Source organism: Coregonus lavaretus (assembly GCF_964263955.1).
Source record: "Coregonus lavaretus genome assembly, chromosome: 37".
NCBI classification, from domain to species: domain Eukaryota; kingdom Metazoa; phylum Chordata; class Actinopteri; order Salmoniformes; family Salmonidae; genus Coregonus; species Coregonus lavaretus.
In genome coordinates, this window is record NC_140024.1 from 18,843,895 (window position 1) to 18,861,236 (window position 17,342).

The 17,342-nt window shown below is 42.8% G+C and overlaps 1 long non-coding RNA gene across 1 annotated transcript; it reads left to right on the plus strand.

Moving 5' to 3' along the window:
- The first annotated feature begins 7,087 nt into the window (after positions 1–7,087).
- LOC311111663 lies at positions 7,088–16,966 on the plus strand. The gene is made up of 2 exons (XR_014610783.1): positions 7,088–7,196; positions 15,673–16,966. It is a non-coding gene; the product is annotated as an uncharacterized lncRNA (long non-coding RNA).
- Positions 16,967–17,342: the final 376 nt, after the last annotated feature.

Here is a 17,342-nt window from a genome sequence, read left to right on the forward strand (position 1 = left end):
TCCCTAAAATCCATCTCATTGTGATTTAGATATGGTTGTTATTTGCCACAGTAATTGCTCTAGCTGTTTTTTTTGTTTTGGTCCCAAGCTGTAATCACAGGCTACAGGCTACAAGTTCATTTCCCCCCAACTTAATATGCAATCTGATATAAGGATGGACCTTCAGTTGAATGTCAATAGAACATTAACGTAGCTCCTCTAAAGACCTGGTGTGTCTGTGAAACTGATGTGATAGGCATTTCTGTACAGAGACGTCTCATGTTGCACCTGCCTATCAATCAACAAAAGAGCAGGCCATTCACTTCCTTTTTATCCCATGCTCAATTAACAACAAATCAAAACATTGTGCCCCTGCTACATATCGAGGGTGAATAGCGGAGCCACAAACATTTATTTTTTGTGCCTCTGCTCCAGAATTTAATTAGCCTTTTTTCTAACCCGTGATCCCATCATTTCAGCCCTACTGTAAGACGCAGAATTAATGAAGCCGTTTTCTGCCCCCAGATTTTCACACCGCGGCTTTGAACATCTGCAGCCTGTCATGTATCATCCTATTCATTTCTACCTAATTTAATCCTAATATGTTCCTACACCAGGAGCCAGATGTTGCCGTCGACTGTGGCACACTAAGTTTTGTTTGGGGGAGTTTTTGCACAGTGCCCTGGGTGGGTCTAAAGCGGGCAGAGTGTGTTTGAAATCACTCCATTCATATGTAGAATAATTTGGTGATTTCCTTTTTTAAATATAGGTTTTTACTGTCAGTGCACACTGAAATCAATAACCATTTGACAAGGTCCCTGTATATAGGACCTATAATTAGTTTACAAGAACATCATCCAGCAGATATATATGTTCCAAACAAGTAAGTCCCAGTTTATGATTGGGGTTTTCTGGTAGAGGCTTACAAAGGAAAAATGTCAAATCAATCATAATCTCTATCATCTTTTTGGTACTCAACATAAAATATGTTTTTAGTTAATGAAAAAGTCAGTGAGGAGGTAGTGTAATAACTGTCAACAAATGTCAGGTGAAACTGGCAAAGTCGGCAAACAAGCTCTTAAAATATGTCAAAAACCGTGATAAACATTAGCAGAACTATGGAAAATTTCGTACCATAACAAGAAGAAAATGTGTTCCAGCAGGATTGTGGCGTCTAATAGGGAAGTAATATATGTGTGATGGCGTTTAGTGGGTAGGATGCTCAGTGTCTGTCTGATTATGTAGTTTGTATAGAAATCCCTGTGCTTCAGTCCTAATCAGTACCATATGCCGGGCCCTGGTCCACGACCCCTCTCTCTGCTCTTGTCATATCATGTTGCTCCTAGACATGCCTCCTGACATGCCCTGCATCCAGCAGCCAGCTCTGTGCTAATGAGAAAAGTGATACGTGCAGGAGGAGACAGAGGGATGCAGACGGACAGAGAGGAGAGGTGGGCCATATGACCCTCCAGAGTGGGGCCCCATCATGAGGGGAACGAGGAGGTCAGGGCTGCGTCACAGAAACCTCCCCTGATGAGTCTTTGACTTGATTGTGGCGACTGGAAATGTTACTGTTCTGTGGAGGATACCATCGATATAGAGGGTGTTTTCCCCCTCTCTAGTCACTCAATACAACCAAGATAGCCTTTACATGTCTACATTTTCAACCAAGGCTTTATTGATGGATTTATTGTCTCTATCACTGTACTATGTCACTGAGAGTCACTCCTAGCTTTAACGTAACTCAAAACCTGGTGGAAAATAGATACGGTTCAAAAAGACTTGTATGGAAATCAGCAGGATTTTCATAAGCTGAGAGTTAAATTAGATTAATGTAAACACTCCAAATATGCTTGGCCTTGATTACATTGTTTGTATTATCCTCACTGGGGTCATGGGGTCAATTGCGTCATTTTGTTGTGGATGGTCATTACATGAGAAGGAAAAGCTGAGCTGGGTTGTCTGAGGAGAGGAGAAGAGACCCAGACTGGAGCTCAGCTGAAACTGAAACACCCACCCGTCTCCCTGCATCTGTCTGACGAGGCATCTGCTCCTGTTTAACCCAGGCCCTCAGCACCAATCTGACTGGGTCAGAGTATATACTGTCCTTAACCCCCCTCCTCCACTTGAAAGGAGTGACACGTGGAACTACAAGCACACAGCACCATACAACACTCAGGCAGTAGTTGTCTGACATTTTACAGAAACTTTCAAAACCTGAAGCTTGGTATGGGATTTTAAACTGTACATCAATATATTGTTTCCCCCTTTGCTTTAGAATTAAACGATACTTGAAATATGTTATTGGTAACCCTCCCTATTCTAACAGATGTTGCATCAAAGTAGCAGTACAGTATAGTGCAGTATTCTGAGATCTCTAGGAATCTAAGGCCAAGCTGCCTCTAGCGCTGCAGCTCCAGTCCCAGACAGACTCTGTTGTCATCGAAAGTGACTGCGCAGCTTAGTGTCTTTGTCAGCTGACTGGTTTCTCATTGTTTTACATGCTGGCACACCATGGCTGTGAGAGGGAGCCCAGGCCCCTCAGGCAAAGAGCATGTCTACAGCTTTGTTCTACTACAGGATGCTAGCGCTCCCTGGGCTGCTCCACGGCTCCACTGCTAACTGGGGAAGTCAAGGAGATTAAATGGAACATCCTGAAACTCCTCGTTCTTAATGCATGGTGACATGTACACTCTGCTGAGACTGTAGGCGTGCTGGTACAAAAGCAAGACAGAGACTAAACAAGTTTAGCTGCTGGAAAGACCTTTTGTCGTAAGGTCTGTGTTTATTTGATGTTCGACAGAGGCGTGCATGTCTCATCTCGCAAGGGGAATATACTGTACGTCATTCCTGATTAAACTCTGTCAATCAAAGTAGAAGAATTTGCGTTTATGAGCACTGTCTCTTGCCCTGCTGCTGATAGTGTTTAGTGTAGCATTGCTTTTGGTTGAGAAACTTATGCTGCTGCTTCTGAGAGTGACGGCCTTGGGATATGTGTTTAAAATGCATCTTGTTCATCGCCTCAAGGGCTAAAGGAACAACTGCTATTCTATTCAAGAAAATGTCTGTATAATGGATAGTCTTGTTTTGGTGTGTCCAATTGAATAGTATATTAATGAAGCACTCTGATACTTCTCAAATTAATTATTCAGGGGAGAGTCCAGCCCCAAGTCACTCAAAACCCAGTCTTTGACATTAGGGAACTGGTCTACAGAGAGAAGGTGCAAGCCCTAGCCATTCTCAGCTTGGTTGGTAGGCTGTGGTTGTGATAATGGTGTTTTTCCTTAGCAGGTCATTGTGACTCAGGAGAAGCAGGGGGTGGAGGGGATTGACTGTCACAGGGAGAGGATGAGGAACACAGGTCTTGTCAGTCACTTAATTTCACTGACAAGGACATACAAGACTGAGGCCAGAGATTAAAAGCTATGGGACATTTCTACTGAGAAAATAGAATGGAAGAGAATGAGAGAGGGAGGGAGGGAGGGAGCTTGGGTGGAGATGGAGAGAGTGAGAGAAAGGGAAAGAGAAATGACAGTCAGACACAGAAATATAAATGTCTGAAATGGTCATTATTATTTTATACAAATGCCTTTTCTTTGCTTGAAAAATGTAAGCCGCAGCGGCAGTGGCGGTACCGATGCTGCATGCCAGAAGAAAGCCCAGGGACCACAGATGATTTAGTTTGGAGAGGGGAGCGTATGCAAAAACCACATGTGCAACAGCCAGCAGTAAACAGTGAATATGTGGTAAACTTGGCAGGACACTGCATTTTCTGGGGAGCGCTCAGCCAATTTGTGTTAAATAAAGAGAGGGCTAGCTCGCTTTCTTATTTCAGTTTGAGGGTACGCCAATGTTTTTATTCAGCTTTCTTTGTAATGCAGGGCATTCCCAACCGACAAAGTAGCGCAACAGCAACATAGCATTTACACAACGTTGTAAATGTATTGTATGTGAAGAATAAAATGTGCATGTCATCCACAGAATCTGCTCGTCATTCATCAAACAATGTGAGAAACATCTGAGAACTACAGTATTACCAGAGGGAGGGTGGCAGACTGATGTCTGGACTAATACAGTACATAGGGCATAGAATTAGGATCTCTATAGCTGCGTTTACACCGGCAGCCCAATTCTGATATTTTTTTCCACTAATTAGTCTTTTGATCAATCACATCAGATCTTTTCACATCAGATCTTTTTCAGAGCTGATTTGATTGGTCAAAAGACCAATTAGTGAAACAAATATCAGAATTGGGCTGCCTGTGTAAACTGGACTTAGGCTCTCCTTCAGCATCACCTAAGGCCTAAATGCAGGGAGCAGCTCTTAGGGCCAATGCTCCAGAGGTCCTATCCAGGGTGATTATATATTATATTTTTAACTAATTGGCACAATCATATACTCACCCTTATTGATTCAAAATACAAAGAACTACATTAATGAGTAATAAAATACAGGAAAATCACAATAAAACACACAAAGGACACAATAACAAGAAAGCAGAACAAACCATGCAGCAGTTACTGTATTCTACAGGACATGTTCTCTCGGAGGGTTGTCATTTGCAATAAAATCATGGATGTTTTCCGGTGGAAAATGCTGTGTAAATTCTGTCTTTATCCAGGAGTAACCTTGAACTTTACTCCACACTGTAGGGACACACATCCCCCCAAGGAGATCACAATTTATAACAAAAATGTTAAGTGGCCTGATTAAATAATTTCCTTTGAGGAATATGAAAATATGTTTTTTCTCCCCTTTTCTCCAGATGTTGACGATCTGATGAATATTCGGATATTCTGGATAATAAAATAATCCATCTTGGGTTTGTATAGTCCAGATAAAATATTCACTATTGTAACTGAAGGTTTCCAAATCAACAGTGCTTTTACCAACATATTGATTACTTCCCATATAATAATGTACTAGAACTACAGTCTGGATCCAGACACATCTCTCTCTGCTTGTGGGCATATGCTAATGAGGACATCACCAGTTCCACACAACACCCATGTTCAACAAGCTTTTACATTTCAGTCCTAAAATTCAAACCCCCTTCCCTAATTAGGTACATGCTTGTTGGTGGTACAAACTATCCTTTAGTCAACTGCGAATAAACAAAAATGGTCTGTATTGCTACATTCTTTAGCCACTGGTTCATTGACCATCTGTACATAAAAATAAACAAGGCTTCTCCTTTCTGCCTGTGTAGGACTCTCACAGCGCTGGAGGCTTTGATCTGTGCTCTCTGATCTATTGGGCTCATGGTGTCACATCCCCCTGTGATGTGGCGGATTAATTAGGTGGAACGGGTATTTATCCGTTAAAATCATAATACTAATTTACCCAATGCACTGTGGCGTCTCTGTGGGTGGCAGCAGTGGGTCCAAGTTTTATGAAAAGTGCTTAGAGCCCCACAACGTTATCTGATGAGCCGCACACTAAATGGATTGAGAGTCTGTGGAGCCAGGCTGCATCCAGAGACACTAATTATTAACAATAATCAATGAAATTATCACTCATGACATTTTTCTATTGCTCCCTTCATGTAAGCCATGTGTCGCACAAATATATTAATTTGTAAGAATTAAGGAAAAGTCCGAAATAATGAATGCCCAAAATCCTACTAGCGGAAATGCCTCTCATTTCCTCTCCCTTGCTCAGACAGTGAGATGAAGTAGCCTGTGTGTGTGTGTGTGTGTGTGTGTGTGTGTGTGTGTGTGTGTGTGTGCGTGCGTGCGTACGTGTGCGTGTGTCTGTCAGCGTGACCTACCGATGAGTCTCATTGCTATTAGCACATTGGTCATAAAATGTTGTTATTGAATTATTGCAATAGTGAACACACACATGCTTTCTGCAAACCTTCCTGCCAAACCCTTACTATCAAATCTTGCCTCGTTTCTTTGTCGCTAAACCAAATATAGTGTATATTGTTCATTCCTGTGTACAATGCGGCAGACGGTGTAGGCCTCTGGTTCCCTCGGCTGAATGCGAGCTGTTCTGTGCCCTGGCCTCTGAATGCTATCTCTGAGCAGCAGCGCCCAGAATGCACGCTATTCCCACACCCACCAAACGCCACTCTGGGATAAGAACAACACAATTGATAGAAAGTGTATTCTTTTCCATAGGTTCCCACCAGCATGTCACTAACCGTTTCCAGGCCTTTATCAAAGAACAAAATCCTTTGAAAATAGGGAAACAAAGTACCAGGCTGCATTGTTGCTCTGCACTTTGACAGGAATAATCTGGCTTTTCCATCACCCTGCGTTGAGAGAGTGTAAACTCTGCCCGGCTAACGCTCGTCTCACAGGGGCAAGGGATCCAGCCGTGTCCGTCTCAGCTATCTGCTGCAGTCAGTCTCCACAGTCAGTCTCCCCTGTAGCACAACTGTAGCAGTCCCGCCATGCAGCACTAGCAGGACAGACAGACGGGAGTACACCCTCACTTCCTATGTCTCTTTCTCTCTCTCCCCAAAGCTGGAATCAGATTCAATTACTCTCTTTCATTATCCACTTTCTCTACGACAGTTTTCATTTGTTTATGTTTTTATTTATTTTTATTTTTATCCAGGTTAACTTTAATCCAGAGTACAATTATTTTGGTTCATTTTCCATGTTTAAATACCTCAACGGAGAATATTGGCTTTTTGCTACCTTCATTGTCCTTTCCAATGTTTTAATGAAACCTTTGTGGCTTGTGTTTTATATAGTTTATTCATGGTTTACCATTGATGACTGCAATATTAATATTTCTAAATAAAATAAAATAAAAAGTACATCAGTGTGCATCATCAGGCTATAAAGGAAAGGAAATAAAATCATAGAGTAAACATAGGAAACACAATGATGTCATGCAGAAATGTATAATGATGTTTAAGAATATAATCACCAGTTAGAATATAATATCAGAGGATAGTAATGCCTGTGCTATTTACTCTAACCTCAGATAAAACCCTTACCAAGGGCACACCCACTGAGTACTACCTTTTTCCAGGTTATCCCCACAGTGGAGTTCCATCTACTGGACTACAATGGTACTGCTCTGTCTGTGACGCGTTCCAACTCAGCGATCTGCAAACAAGATCACATCACCTCAACACACTCCTTCAGATCTTATTGACAGTGACCCCCACTACAGGCCTGAGGCAAGTAAACCATCCACCCTCTTCAGCGTACATTGTATGAAGCCAATCTACATAGTTCTGGTCTTGCTATAACCTGTAAGTCTGCTTTTACACTCGATTCAATATTTTAAGGGATACGTTCCATGTGTACTGTAGGCAAGGTACTAGCTGCTAGTGAGGTTTAGTTACTTTTCTAACAGCAACTTAGAAAGTATTTGATCATATAGTAATGAACTGAGGTTGGCATTATATTTGCTCATTCTATTTATGGGTAGCCCATTTAGCATAATACAATAGGACTAGTTATAATAAGGCAATGTGGTACCATAGGACTACTTAGCTTGTACATTAAAACAAATAGCTTTCTAGGATGAAGGTTCATAATGGATACATTTCTCAAAAAGGAATCTTAGATGTCTGGAGATTCCAGTAACATTATGCTACTGTATCTATGGTGATCTTTTAGATTGGAATCCAACTGTACTATCAGCAATTATTTTAGAAGCAAAAAACATTTAAATATATTTTCTTATCTTATAGAATTGTAGTTTGTTCTAATTTCATTTGAATTTTGATGAACAATTATCAGTGCATGACATTATTAATAACTCCAGTTATGATGACTATTGTCACCTAGAGCTAGCTTTGCCACATGTTGAGCTGGAAATCTCTGCTTCTAGTGAATATGCTGAATATGGAACACATCTTCATAACACTTGGGTTGTCTGTCTAGTTGAGTGAGGAGGTGAAAATCTGTTTCAAGATACAGCAGGGTAGAGATACGTCGACTGCACTAAGAGATGAATAGATCAGTAGAAGTGTCGCCACTCTTCTCCGATTATGACACAGAGGCCAATCATAATTACCCACTAGATGACAACCTCTAAAGAAGCTTGTCTGGAGTACTTCAGTACAGCCACACCAACCAAATAGTATAATCGTATGTGAATAACTTTATTTTCTCTTTTATAAACTTTAACTAATTCCTTATTCTGAACATACACTGAGAAAGTAATTGTTTAAAAAATATATATACATTCAATGCACATAACTTTTCAATGGATTAGTCATAGTTTTATTTCCTGTCGGTGGCAGATTGAATGTGACTGTCTTCTTTTTTTTCTGTTCTATTATGCATTCTGCTTGGAATTATAGATCCTCATAACCTCTGTTCACAAACAGGAGCAACAGTGGGGCCGGTGAAAAACAAACCGTGGCCTGCCATTGTGCCTCTGCTGTTGACGGTAGAGTGCGGCGGCGTCCATTGAGCTGCTTCTGCTCTGCATTCTCACAGCCCGAAGGCTGTTTATCTAATCATATTAATGAGAGAGCGGTAGTCCAACCTGTTCAGCGGAGCTGTGGAGCCGCTGCATCCTTTGCACAGAGAGCAGTCCTATTTACACTGTACCTATACTAATCTCACAGCCTTGATCAGGGAACAGTAAATAAAAACCCCAAGGCCTCTATTGATCAGCCTTGAGTCTACTCTTCCAACGTTGTGAGGGTCTGGTTAGCTATTACAAATGTTAGTGTGTTCGATGAATTATTTCATCAGAAAAGCATGCCGCATTACGTATTTATTTTGAAGTAAACTGTTTCAAAGGCAGTGTCTTGTCCAGGCCGGAGCAGGCCATTCTTTGTGCGTTTCTGAGGAGCTGACAGAATGGGATCACAGTGGAGGGAACGGGTCAATACCGTCCTCCCTGGTACCGTCTCCCTACAGCCCTCTGTCTCTGTGGCTCCTTCCTCACTGACGCTGGACTGGAGCAGTGGGTCACATATTGCAATCTCTGGAAAAGCAATATGGTTTCATTATTTATGCCATTTGAACAGCTGGGGAAGAATACAGTGTTACAGATGAATTTATTTGTTACCTTATACATCCCTGCAGTTTTTATACCAAAGATTACAAACTCGGTTTCACTTATTCTGAGCCTATAACATGTCGGTATAGGCTCATGTATAGAAGAGGTCTATTTATTCAGCACTCATAGTATAGACTCTATAAGTTTACAAGTGACACAAAACAGATTCTGAGAGGATGACTTTAAACACAGAAGAGAAAACAAAAGGCCATATGTATTTGTTGCAAATAATCACTACAAGTAATGACCCATGGAGACCATATTCAAAATGATTTTCTAAATGTTTACTAATGGACGTTCTCTCTACAGTGTGCTGTTCTACTACACAGAATAGTAGTGTTGCCCTAGAGGCTTATAGCTCTCCCAGGGCCACGGGCCTGTTTAATGGATGACCCACTTGTTAGCTAATTGCCGCGGTGTCCCTGAACACAAAGGAAATGTTAAATTATGTTATGTGCCTGTTAGATAATGAGCTGAAGCAGAGTACAGCATTTTCTCCCTGTGTAGCTTGGCCTCCACCGTTCAGGCAGATACACTACATGACCAAAGGTATGTGGACACCTGCTCGTCGAACATCTCATTCCAAAATTATGGGCATTAATATGGACTTGGTCCCCCCTTTGCGGCTATAACAGACTCCACTCATCTGGGAAGGCTTTCCACTATATTTTATAACATTGCTGCGGGGACTTGCTCCCATTCAGCCACGAGAACATTAGTGAGGTTCGGCACTGATGTTGGGCGATTAGGCCTTGCTAGTCAGTGTTCCAATTCATCCCAAAGGTGTTCGATGGGGTTGAGGTCAGGGCTCTGTGCAGGCCAGTCAAGTTCTTCCACACCGATCTTGACAAACCATTTCTGTATGGACCTCGCTTTGTGCACGGGGGCATTGTCATGCTGAAACAGAAAAGGGCATTCCCCAAACTGTTGCCACAAAGATTGAAGCACAGATTCGTCTAAAACATTGTATGCTTTAGCGTTAAGATATCCCTTCACTGGAACTAAGGAGCCTGAATCATCAAACCCAGATTCGTCCGTCGGACTGCCAGATGGTGAAGTGTGATACATCACTCAAGAGAACGCGTTTCCACTGCTCCAGAGTCCAATGGTGGCGAGCTTTACACCACTCCAGCTGTCGCTTGGCATTGTGCATGGTGATCTTAGGCTTGTGTGCGGCTGCTCGGCCATGGAAACCCATTTCTTGAAGCTCCCGATGAACAGTTCTTGTGCTGACGTTGCTTCCAGAGGCAGTTTGGAACTCGATAGTGAGTGTTGCAACCAAGGACAGACTCGACGGTCCCGTTCTGTGAGCTTGTGTGGCCTACCACTTCGCGGCTGAGCCGTTATTGCTCCTAGACTTTTCCACTTCACAATAACAGTATTTACAGTTGACCGGGGCAGCTTTAGCAGGGCAGAAATTTGATGAACTGACTTGTTGGAAAGGTGGCATCCTATGACGGTGCCATGTTGAAAGTCACTGAGCTCTTCAGTAAGGCCATCCTACTGCCAATGTTTGTCTATGGAGATTGCATGGCTGTGTGCTCTATTTTATACACCTGTCAGCAACGGGTGTGGCTGAAATAGCCGAATCCACTAATTTGAAGGGGTGTCCACATACATTTGTATATATAGTGTATATATTACTTACTGGGGTAAACAAATGGGAGAAGAGGGAGGTTTTATATTGTAAGTACTGAAGGGCCAGGATCTGACAAGTTGTGTTTATAAGACCTAAAGTCACCATTGACCTAGACAACATAGATCACACACAATTTCCAATGAAAGCAAGAGGAGCTGTCTCTGAGAAAGCATTGTCTTCTAGAGTTATGTTCAAAATATATTTTTAAATCATCACCAGCTCATCCTACTCACTCAAACCCATACGTATAGATCTGTCTGTCTCTTTTTCAAACACATACATATACACTATCTCTCTCTTGGTCTTTCTCTTGAACTTACATTTACACACACATGCCCTTTCTCTCTCTCTCTCTCTCTCTCTCTCTCTCTCTCTCTCTCTCTCTCTCTCTCTCTCTCTCTCTCTCTCTCTCTCTCTCTCTCTCACACACACACACACACACACACACACACACACACACACACACACACACACACACCACAACACAATCTCAATTTCTGGCCATATCTCCTGCTGTGAGTGATCAAAACACGGAAGCAGACTTTACGAAGAGGCTAGGCTCAGATCCTCACCCCGACAGTGCAGGCATGTAAATGGGTGACCTCCTGATGAAGAGGGGTCACGCAAATCTAAAACGCTTAAACGAGGACCCATCACGCCACCCTCTGTCTTTAATTCCTCTCTCCTCCAGTGGAGCCCAGCAGATTGGCATGGAGTCCATCACTAGAGCACTTCACAAAGCCCAGACAGCAGGGTGGAGGGAGGGAGGAATGAGGCTTCACTTCATATTCTTGGATTTGCTCACCACCAACCTGGAAATCCCATAGGAGTTACAGTCACCCAACCTCAACAAAAGCAAACTAATTCAAACCAAACGGACAGCCCACTCTTTATAAGCCTGCGCCTGCCAGTGAGTAAAACCATGCAGTAAAAAACCTAAAAGACTCCAATAAAGAACTAATGTAGGAGGGGGAAATCGACTGGATTTGTGGTTTTCTAGGATACTGTTTATCTGCTCCCAGAGAGGTTTTCATGTTTCTCTAACTCCTCTTTTTTAAAGTTATTTTTACACAGTTTGGTAACTGTTAACTCAACTAATGAGCAGAAGGAAATGAAACATTGATAGTTTTATTCATTCTCTTACCGTTTGTCAAGGTTACTGTTTATTTATCTAATTGTATATCCACGTACATCTAAATAATTTCTTAAATGGCAGACATGTCAAAGTGAATGTGCCAGGGAGTGCTAGTGTAGGTTTATTGGATTAGTGAAGTGTCAGACTACCTCCCCACCTCTTGGACTAGCACCCAGCAGTGGAGAGGCAGGCCTGGCCAAAGAGTCTCTTCACTCTCTTCTGAGTAAGTGTTTTCACTGGAGGCCACGTTGGCACACAGGGCATGTTTGAATTCTACTGGCACTTTTTTCAAATAGTGGCCACAGCCAATTGGAAAGACCTGGTGTGGAGATTACATTCAATATTTAAGGTCCTGGGGCAACATCTCTGGCAGGCAGGGAACACACAGGAAACACCCAGCTGGAGCTGCTTCTGCACGGGAGGAAAATAATCATCCTGCTCTCTTTAGATGTTTTACAAATGCGGCTTATTCAAATCCCAGAAATTACATTTTTCAAGCCCTTTTCGCAGCCGCAGCTTTGTTACAGCATTATCATCGGTATCAGCGGCCTGTGTTTATTCAACCCTCAATTACCAAAGGCTCAGCCGGCAGGCCTTTAATTGATTGCTTTAATTGATTGGTTGGGGGGTAACCATGGCTGAAAAGCAGTTTATCTTAATCAGTTGAGAGGAAATTTAGAGTAGGGCTTGATTTCCTCCAGCTGATCACCCCTGTGTGGCGGGAGAGGGGAGAGGAGGGAGGAGGGAGGGGAGGGTTGTTCCTTTAGGACTGAGATATGACGTAAGGAGGACAGGGGAATAGAGTGATAGGGCTCACCTGCTAAACAGGGCCATACAGACGTGGTGCCAGGAGGAAGATAGAGGTGTTGTGGTTAATCACGTCTCTGTCCCCACTGCTGTCACTGTCTGTGGTGAAGGGTGCTGCATATTGCAGTACAGAGGACTGGGGGAGTGGTACAACATCTATTAGCCTGTCAGTGACATGGTCATGTTGTTCTCACATCCTGCTTGTGAAACAGCTGGGGGTTAACTGGAGGGTTTGTGTGGTGGATGGATGGCTTGGGGTTTCTACATGGGATCCGTCAGCCTGTCAGGAAGAGCTAGGAGGCTGTTTGCTGCTTGGCACAATCCCCCCAGAGCTCTCTCCCCAGCCAAAAGAAACCCCATCCCTGTTCGTTTGTCAAGAGCTCTGGACCTCAGTGTTTGCTACCTCTGCCTAAAGTGCTGAATGTGTCATTAAGCATGTTTATATGTGAGGTTTCTCAGCTCACCACTTGTGGGCCACTGGTGACCCACTCTCAGTGGTTGGAAACCGTCAGAGACACACAGAGCACACTGACTGGATCTACTCTTCACCTTACTAAATTATCTCCAGGGGCTGATCTGATTACTGTAAGGACCAGGGTTACTGACTAGGTTCTCACCTACTACATCTACTTGTACTGACTGAACACAGACACAAACTCTAGCCAGAGCATACACAAGCCATCATCTTTGTCTAAGTAAAGACATGGAGGAATGTCAAGCACTCTGTCCAAGGGGAATAATGTTGTCTTAAATGACCCTACACTTATTATCCTATCATCCTTTGCCAATGAGACTGCTTTTTGTATGGATGCTGTAAAAGAGACAATTCAGATAATTATGCTATTGCATACCAGAGCATGACCCCCAAATGGATTGCATTGAAACATAATGGAATCTCTAAATGTGTGCTTACTGTTGTATTATTTTCCTTCCCTCCATCTCTTCAGCAGCAGGCTATTTGCAAATGAAGCTCATCTGATATGATGACAAAATTGACCTCTGAGATGCGCGACCTCAGTGACCCTGGCTGGCTTCATTGATGTCCCCTTGCTGTTTGCCCTTTGCTGTGTGTAATTGGTCTCTGCCCGGCTCTAATGGTTCCTGCATGTGAATGTGCTTCCTTGCCTGGCCAGATGATAATGACCAGAGGCAAGCATGACCTTGTCTGGAAGGGAGCAGCCCTCCTCCTGAGAGCCCCGGCTGCAGACCTCTCCCACTGGGCTCTGCTCTCTGTCAAGCCTGGAACCCGCCTGCTCCACGCTGCAGCCACACAGCCACACAGCCCAGCCAAGCAGAGCTGGGAGCTGGGAGTACGACGCCACACAGACAAGACAGAGAACTCTTTCCCATGGTCTCCCCTAGCCCTCACTAGGTTATTTATTTCATCATCCTATGAGTATTGGACAGATTCCAACAATACTAGGAATGAATCAATGAATGAATAACAAGCAATAAGAAAACAGTCCAAATTGATTTAATTATGCTTACTCTGTCGGAGCTAAAAATGTTGTTGCCTCTATTCCTGATTGGGCTATTGGACCAAACTGGTGAAAAGTTAAACAATAAGCCATAGCTTTTATTAACTGTGTTTGTTTTATTGTGAGCATCACACCTCCAAAGCCCCCATAGACTGACACGGTAGTGACTGTTGCTTGAGTGCTGGTAAAGTGGAAGTGGCAATCTATCCATGTCACCTTTGGAGTATAGGCCCTTAAACCATCATGAGTCATGTTTATTTGTACAGAAAATCAACACATAGAGCTCTGGGGGAAGTCAAAAGACAATGAGTCCAATCAGTGTGTCAGCTATTGAGCCTTGGCCAGTGGAAATAGATCATTTAACATTGATCTGGGAGAGGTTTGTTCTGCGGAGGAAGAGAATGTCACTGTTGGAACCTCAACAAATTATTTTCTCTCTTCCGAACTCACCTTTATTGGCTAGACTAGAATTGAATGTACCACAAAGATGTCTGAACGACTTCCTCCTCACAATATACCGTTTTATGTTTTTCCCTGTCTTAACAACACCCCTTTGAAAAGGAGATGTGTTCTCTCTGGGGAGGCTTCCGTCCTGTCAATATAAATGACAGCTGTGGCCTGAGAGGGAGTTGTTTGTGGCTGCATGCTCATCCTGCATAGCTGTGGCATGTTGTACTACAGTCATAGCCATGCTACAGATACCTGGAGGACATGGAAGTGGAAGGTAAAAGTTCAGTAGTAAAGCTACCTAGTACATTATCACATCTAGTTAGCAGGACACTGAGGGGTTTGCATCCAGTGCAGTATAACTCTGGAGTCGGTGTATAATAGGGCCTACATTGTGTGCAGTAGATAAACATTGTGTAATATGGTACACACCGCTTTTGTTGCACATCCACTGTGATATCTGGACTCTTTATAATAAGACATCATGAGTCATTTATGTCAACCTGCTGTATGCAGTATTATGACACCTGGGCTGAGTTCAATAGTACATCTGAAAAGGTCTCCTCTAATTGGCTGAGGGAATGGAGGAGTGGTAGGCAGAGCACCTCTGGCGGTACATCTCCAGCGCAGTACAGAGGTAGCAGAGCAGACTGGAACACACTGGCAGATTATGAGCTTTGTATTGGAGCTCAGCCTCAGGGCTTTGTGTAACCAGTTATCACTCTCAAAGCCCCTGTAAGCTCTGAAAGCATGTTTAAGACAGCACTGTGTTGTGTGCATGAGCGTGTGTGTGTGTGTCAGAGTTTGTGTGTAGATGTATGTTTTTGCCAGGGTTTCTATGATCTGTTTCTGTATGCATTTGATTAATTTGTCTATCCATGGGTATTTGACCTCACTTGATAGTGCACTCTGCACTCTATTGTCCTATTTAACGTAACTCCAGCTTTCATTTATGTTTCTTTATTTCATAACCACACACAGGCTGCTGTACTGACATGTCGTTTTTTCTGTTGGGTCTTCATTTGAAAGGTACATTAGGGTGAGCTAGGTGTATTCAGAATGTTTTTCATAAATTAGTGTGTTCTTGAACCCTCTCTTTCTCTCCCTCCCTTTCTCTCATTCTCCTCCTCTGTCTGTCTCTTGTCCTCTCTCTATCCATCTCTCCTCCTCCCATCCGGTCACTCCATCTCTTCTCCGCCAGCTCTCCGCTACTCTTCCCAGATAAATGTTTCATGAGGCAGCCCTCATATCCTCCTCTAGAATAACATGTCCAAGAGATTATAGGAGACATCACTCAGTCACATTCACCTTGGACCGCAGATCTACATGGCCAGCTCTATCCTGCTGCATCTCCCACAGACAGCGGCAAGAAAAGAGAAGGCAAAGAAAACAGGGAGAAGCATATTTCTATACCCAAAAGTGACTGTCAAATAGTGTCTGCATTCAAATAACTATCAAAGGGTTTATCCCTATCAGATGTGAAAGCTTTAAGTGGGTCACAGGCTCCATCCACTGTAATGTCACAGTAGAAATTCACCAGCTTATCATTATTTAATCATGCTCTAATGGAAAAGATCCCCACCCCAAATACAGACCCACCTCCTAACTGAATTATTCTCTAATATGTTAACAGCTGTAATTGTAAACTGACATTTGGTGTTTCAGGGTGCCCTGCCTTATAAAAAAACTCCTGACATTCTTAAAGGCTAACTCTGAAAAGATGAATGTAATTGACTAATCTGTTAACATACAAGAAGAGATATAATTGATGGTACTCTGAAAAAAAAGTAGGGTTACTTGATCATTATCATCATCAAGTAAAGCACTAGATAAAAGTTAAACATATTTGCTAACCGTTAACAGCTTGGAGAAAACATGTGAATAATAAATATGTTGTTAGCATAAGAGATGAGTTGTGTTGATCGACTGAGCCATAGCTTTGACCTGCCAGGAGCATCCCTACTGTTTAATCAGTGTTAAATGATATGGTACTGCCTGACACAGCCATTTCTCACTGTTGATGTTAGTTGGTGACTCATATCATGAGTATGGAGGAATACAAGAGTAGCATTACGTTTTACAAGGATCCTGGTATTGTTGTATCTTAAACCAGACCCAATCACATCAGTTGATGTTGAATAGATACAGTATAATATTAGGAAAACATGCTCACTGGTTGCTCACCATGTCACGGATTCTGCCGAGGCTGCCCCTCCTCCTTGCTCGGGCAGGTTTCGTCGTTCGTCGTCACCGGAGTACTAGCTGCTGCCGATCTATGTTATATGTTTCTATGTTCTACCTGTTGTGTCAGATTGTTTCACACCTGTTGCCCATCTTGTGATTACTCCGCCCCTATTTAACCCTGTGGCTCCCATTGTGTTCTGTGCGTGTTTGTTGTTTGTTCGCTGATGTCGTTGGTGAGCGGGTTTATTCCTCCCTGCGTGGAGGCTTCTTGTTTCTTTACGTGTATTAGTAAAGATACGTTTTTTCATTGAGTTCTGTGTCCTGCGCCTGACTTCAGTCTACCACATACACTGACATCGTGACACACCATTATAAATCATACTGTTTACATTTTAACTGCATGTACAGTAAACATAATTCAAACATTTGATTGATGTACCATGTAATCCATCATTTGGACGGGCTTCGTAGTTTACTTCATATTTCATTATGTGTCAATCAATTTCAAGGATCTCAGCATATGCCCATTGTTTATTGAAATCATCGTTCAGATCTTGTGAGTGATCCAGTCTTCAGATGGGATTGATTGTTTGGCTACTACACATTGTGTTTTATTGAAGCTCGTCTGCTCGAGGAGTATAACTTTTTTCTTCCATACAGGTTTCTCACCAGTCTCCAGTTTTTTAA